The sequence below is a fragment of the Octodon degus genome, unplaced genomic scaffold (genome assembly GCF_000260255.1).
Source record: "Octodon degus isolate 3935 unplaced genomic scaffold, OctDeg1.0 scaffold00060, whole genome shotgun sequence".
Classification (NCBI taxonomy): Eukaryota; Metazoa; Chordata; class Mammalia; order Rodentia; family Octodontidae; genus Octodon; species Octodon degus.
Genome location: NW_004524636.1, coordinates 690,207 through 696,112, shown reverse-complemented (window position 1 = coordinate 696,112; position 5,906 = coordinate 690,207). Strand labels below are relative to the sequence as shown.

The 5,906-nt window shown below is 46.8% G+C and overlaps 1 pseudogene; it reads right to left on the bottom strand.

Moving 5' to 3' along the window:
• Window positions 1-1,859: 1,859 nt before the first annotated feature.
• LOC101561672 lies at window positions 1,860-2,384 on the bottom strand (annotated as a pseudogene).
• Window positions 2,385-5,906: the final 3,522 nt, after the last annotated feature.

Sequence of the window (5,906 nt, the reverse complement as noted above, 5' to 3'; positions counted from 1 at the left end):
GCTGGGCAGTGGTGCCTGTGTGACTAACTCAAATAAACTCAGTGGGCCTGCGTTCCATCGAGTGCTCCTGGTAGCCAGCGTATCACATCTCTTACCACAAATTGTTGGCAGGAGGAAGTAAGCACATCAGGCATAACTACCCTGGGGGAGGATCCCTGAGAGCAGGAGCCGGATCTCTTCTGGACTGCACCCATGGCCCTTCCCAGACTCCTTTGCTGAATGGGCTGTGTGTGCTTGCCCTGCATGCTCTGACTACAACGATGGGTGCGGTCCGCTGAGTCCTCCTAACAGATAGCTAAGCCTGGCGAGGCCTTGTGGACTCCAACAAAGGATGCGAAAGGAAAAAGAGGGTGAAGAGGGGTTCTAAGAAGGGGGAAGGGGAAGGAGACTGCACAGAGGAGAAAAAGGGACAGGGGAAGCAGCGGAGGGCAGTCACGGTGCAGAGCTGAATGGCTTCTGGGCCTGCCATGCTGTGAACCCAGGGCCAGGAAGGCCATCCTCAGGTGCCCCCTGCCACCATGCAACTGCACCAGGAGGGCAAGCCCAGCGCTACTGTAAGTACTAGAAAATGGGCAGACATATCCTCTAAAGACATACAGGACTTGAGAGTTTTTGTCTATTTTGCTGAAATTGTATAACCACTTGGAGGCAGACTGGACAGGAATTGTTACTGTTCCTAACTCACAAAGCATTTAAGTCTCTTGCCCCTAGAGCCAAAACTAATTGCATTGTCTGTGTCTCAGTTACTCTTCTCTTATTGCTGGGACAAATACCTGGCACAGAAAATGAAGGAAGGAAAGGTTTATTTGGCTCACAGTTACTGGAAGTTTTAGTCCATACTCAGCTGGCTCCAAGGCAGACTGGCACATGGCAGAGGGCAGCAGTTCATGGCAGTGGAAAATAGCAGAACAGTAAGAGCAAGAGGGAGGAGTAACAGCAGCAATGGCAACAGAGCACAAGTCTGTCTCTCTTATGTTACATTCACGTTATCTGCCCCAGGCTGGGTGTAGCACTCACACCTATAATCCCAGCAGTACTCAGACTCATAATCCCAGCCTTGGATCATACATTAATCACAAACTGTAGAACAGTGCTTCAGTGATTGCGTGAGGCTTTAGGGGGACAAATACACACAAGCCATAACAATATAGGTGTATTTCTTTGATAAAATTTACCATGATCTGCCACATATACTGGTACATGGTGTGTAACTATCATTTTCTTAAAAGATCATGATATGATTATTTTTTTCCTGTCTTTTTTTGGGAGTAAAAAAAGGGATAATTTTTTCTAATGACAAATTGATTGTGGGAAAAATGATGAAAAGAATTTGAAGGGCCAGCCAAATAGCTCAGCAGATTAAAGAACCTGCAAGCAGGCGCAGGAGCTGGGGGTTCAATTCCCCGGGCCTGCTGTGCTGGGGAGGGGGAGGCCCGAGACAGCAGTTGAGACTAGACGTGGTGGCATGCACCTGTAATCCCAGCTCTTGGGAGGTTATAAACAGGTAAATCACTACAAGTCCAATCTATCTAGTAGTGAGACCCTGAACACCCTGTAGACCCTTCCCTAAAATACCAAAAAAAAAATTAAAAAAAAATTTTTTGTTGTTGTTCGAAGACCACAGATCACTTTATTCAAATTAGTAACATCAAAAGAGCTGGCTTATGGAGGCCACACATACATGTCCCAAGTGTGGCCCACCTGTGTGGTGGGAACACCTTCTTCCGTGGCCTTTCTGAAGTGCTGAAGCTGCAGGGAGAGGTGGCCCTGAATGGTTTTACACTTCTCGTATTAGTAACATCTATGCTAAAGTAACTCGGTCGGGCCGACCTCCCAGTTCTTCAGGGTCCGCCTCCTGCTTAGAGGGGGCCGTTTGCCCCCCTGCATTGCCTCAGCGCTCCGTTGGAACCTTCGCAGAGCTTCACCTCAGGCGGGTTCTGCGCGCCTCCAGAAACTGCTCGATCTCGAAGCCCCAGGGCCCCTGTCTCCTGGGGCTGCAGCTGAGCCCCCCAAGGCTCCCGTAAATGATGTCGGGCTTGGGGGACTCGCCGCTGCTTCCTCCACTGAAGCCACCTGTGATGGTGTGGCCCTGCGTGTGCCCCACAGAGGAGTGCACAGCCGCACCTGCTGCGGTGCTGGCCATCTGGGCCATCAGACCAGGTTGCTGGGGCGCAGCAGCAGGCTAGCCCATACCGGGTCGGGGCTGAGAGGCCGTTTGGGTGCTGGCCGGGGCGCAGCTCGCATCTGAGGGGCCCGGCTGGCCGGAGACGGAACGCGGGAAGTGCGGCTTCAGCTTCCACGAGGCATCTTCAACACACCACTACTCAGCGTCCACAAAAGCCAAACTCTGCGAACACTCTGGTAGCTTCTGAAGCGGCAGGAATTTTAAAGTAATGAAAAATAAACATCACAGCCAAGTGTGGTGTCACACACTTGTAATCTCAGCACTTGGGAGGCTGAGGCAGGAGGATCATTGTGAGTTTGAGAACAGCCTGGTCTACAAAGTGAGCTTAAGACCAGCCTGAGCTGCATAGTGAGGCCCTGTTTCAAAAACACCGAAAAAGAAAAAGAAATCATTTGTAATCTCCATATCTCACTCAGATTCTAGAATACTCTAACACACAGCAGGTGGTCAGGTGACATTTACTGCTCTGTTGTTAGCGAAAGGGTCTAGCTATGACATCGTCCTCAAAGGCTGCCAGGAAGATTAAATGAGTTCATGGGTAGAAGTTAACTTTCCAAACTGTAGGACACTTATTATGTATTTAGTACAGGGTCTCATTACACAGATCAGACTTGTAGTGGTCCTGCTGTTTTCAGCTTCCCAAGCTCTGGGTTGAACCCCTGGCTCCTGCATCTGCCTAAGCAGGTCCTTTAATCTGCCGAGCTATCTGGCCAGCCCTTATTATTATTATTTTTTAGATAGAGTCTTGCTCTGCAGCCCAGGCTGGCCTTGAACTTGCTATGTAGTCCAGGTGGGCCTCAAACTTGTGTCAGTCCTCCTGCCTCAGCCTCGTGGAGCCTCCTGTAGGGCATGCACCACCATGCCTGGTGTGCACTTTGTCGATCTAAATTAGCTATTATAATTATGTAACCTACACTTCCTTATACTTAAGAAAGACTATGTTTTTCCCGAGCAGATAAACCACAGTTTGCAGTGGGTGCTGCTTATAGGCCCTGGCTCTTCCATTTATAACAAGGGCATAGGCTTAAGGAATTTTAAAGACTCCCAACGGTCACATAAGTATGTTCACACCTATGTCAATCTGTCTTTCTTGCCTCCCAAATGAGATTTGATTTTACAATTTGCTCTCATTTAATTTGCATGTAAAGTTGTAATGGTTTTAAATTATCAGCCAGGTATGGTAATGCATACCTGTAATGCCAATACTCTGGAAGAGTAAGGAAGGAGGATCATTGTAAGTTCAAGGCCAGCCCAGGCAACTCAGTGACTTAGTGGACCCTGTCTCACAATAAAAATAAAAAAGAAGGCTGGGGATATTGTAGGACAGTATGGGAGCTCTGGGTTCAAAACCCAGTACTGTAAAAACAAAAGTTTTAAAAATTGTCATTAGCCTTTTCTTTTTTCTCCCTTTCTTTGTTTACTTAGCAAGATCGTCATCACCAGGTGTGGTGGCACATGCCTGTAATACCAGCACTAGGGAGGCTGAGGCAGGAGGATCGTTTCGAGTTCGAGACCAGCCTGGGCTACAAAGTGAGCTCAAGGCCAGCTTACACTGCAGAATGAGACTCTGTCTCAAAAAGACAAAAGGAAAAAAAAAGATTGTCATAAATTCTCTCCATCTTAGATGATATTAGCCAGAATATGAATCAGACAGGCTCTGAACTGGAGTCAGACAGGCTGGTGCTGGAGCATAGGCCCTGCTTCTGAGCAGGCAGGCAGCTGTGGGCCACAGGCCCATGAGTTTCTGTGAGACTTACTCTTTTGCAAAATGGGATAATAATATCTGCCTTTTAAAGTTATTAAGATTAAGAATAACACAGATGGAGCATCCAGGTCTGTGCCTGGCACCTGACAGAAACTCTATAAGTTATAGCTGAGTGTTATTGCATTGTTTTTAGTAATATTAGTAAGTTGAAAGAGGAAGAAGAATCACACAGTTCGCCTATGTTTCTACCTGGAGAACCCCAGTGAAACTGGCCTGGCAGGTCACTTGTGCAACCAGCGCTGAAAGGTCCTTCTCCCTAGGGATGACAAAAAAAAATCACAGTCAGCAACTTCTGCCACTGACACAGGCTTTGAGTGGCATCAGCAGTCGCATCCAGGTGTGAGGTTCTTTGCATGTGGCCTTCCTGTGACTCACTAGACTTGGAGACAAGGAATAGAAATGGCTTGATTTGTCACAGCATCTCCTCATGAGGTCAGGGCCAAGAGGCCTAAGAACCAAGCCCTGCGCTGGGGTGAGGAAAGAAAAGAGCAGCTTCAGTGAAGAGAATGAGGAACGATCTGCACAAGAAACACACAGACGTGAAACCTGCCAGCTTGCCACTGAGTCGGGGCGATGCCTTCTTAGCTCCATTGTCTCTTAGAAAAACACAGAAACTTGGAATCAAACTGCAGTAGATAGAAAATGTGAAGACAAAAATGAACGAAACTAGAACCAGAACCAGAACAGTACGACCAGCCAGGGATCAGTCAGTGGCTGGAAGGTACCTTCTCTAGTCACGTTCACGCATGCCCCACGTGTCTGCAGAGGGCTTCTCAGACTCCATAACTCATCCAGCATTTCTTGCTAGAGAACAGCTTGCCACATGAGAAACCTATTCACACTTTTAATCATTTTTGTTTCAGTGTTAGAAACTGAAAACCCAGTGATATAACTAATGCCTGTCTTTAGTAGAGGAGAATCTAAAGCCCAGAGAAGACAATTAACTTGTTCAAAAATCACACAGGGGCAGACCTAAGTCTCTAACCCATAGGCCTTGTTTCCCTACCCCACTGTAGAATGTGAGCCACGCACTGGTTACTTGTTCCAGCTCACAGGTGATGCCAGCTATGGGGTCTGTCTTTCCTAAACCCGAAGGCTGTGTTAAAGGAAGCCCTCCTCTTTTCACCAGCAGGGCTCCAAGATTGGGAAATTGAAGGGTTCCCACTTCTGAAACGTGGCCTTCTAAGACTATCCATGCTTATTCATGCTAGAACTGACCTCTTCTCTCCTGACTCCTGGCCCAGCTCGGTTTGGCCCAGTGTCCTGCTTACTTTTTGCTCCTCTAAGCTTGGCTGGGGCCAGTCACTGAGCCAGAGGTGTCCCGGGTGCCCCATTCAATTTTTTTGCCCTCACTGCCCTGAATGGGATCCACAGTTTCACTCATGAGACTCCTCAAATACTTGAAGCTGGAAGAAAACTATGAGACCATTTAGTGGAATCCCCTAATTTTATAGATGAGGAAATCATGATCTAAGGTTCAATGAGTTGTACAAATTCACAGATTAAAACCAAGATTCATGGGGCTTGGGAGATGGCTCAGTGGAATAAGTGCTTCCCAGGCAAGCGCAAGGGTCTGAATTCAATCCCCGGTTCTGCAAAACAAAAAACAAAAAACAAGATTCAAACCTAGCACCCTTTCCAATAATTATACCATCATTCTCTCATTTAATTAACTCAGCTTACAACAACATGAGGTTACAGAATGTCTTCTATGTGCATTTTAGGAAAAGTAGAGCAGGAGGGAGGACACATGAAAGAACACAGGCACAAATCAATCTAAAAGCAGCAAAGGAGACAAGCATATGAAGAGAGTATCTATTATCCTTAAGAAACATATTCCTGAAGAATAGATAAGACTAGTCTATAACACAATCAAAATACTGCAAATCAAAATATGCAGTAAAAAAAATTGCTCAGGTTAGATTTAAGTGAAGAAAGTTTAAGAGTCCACAAAAG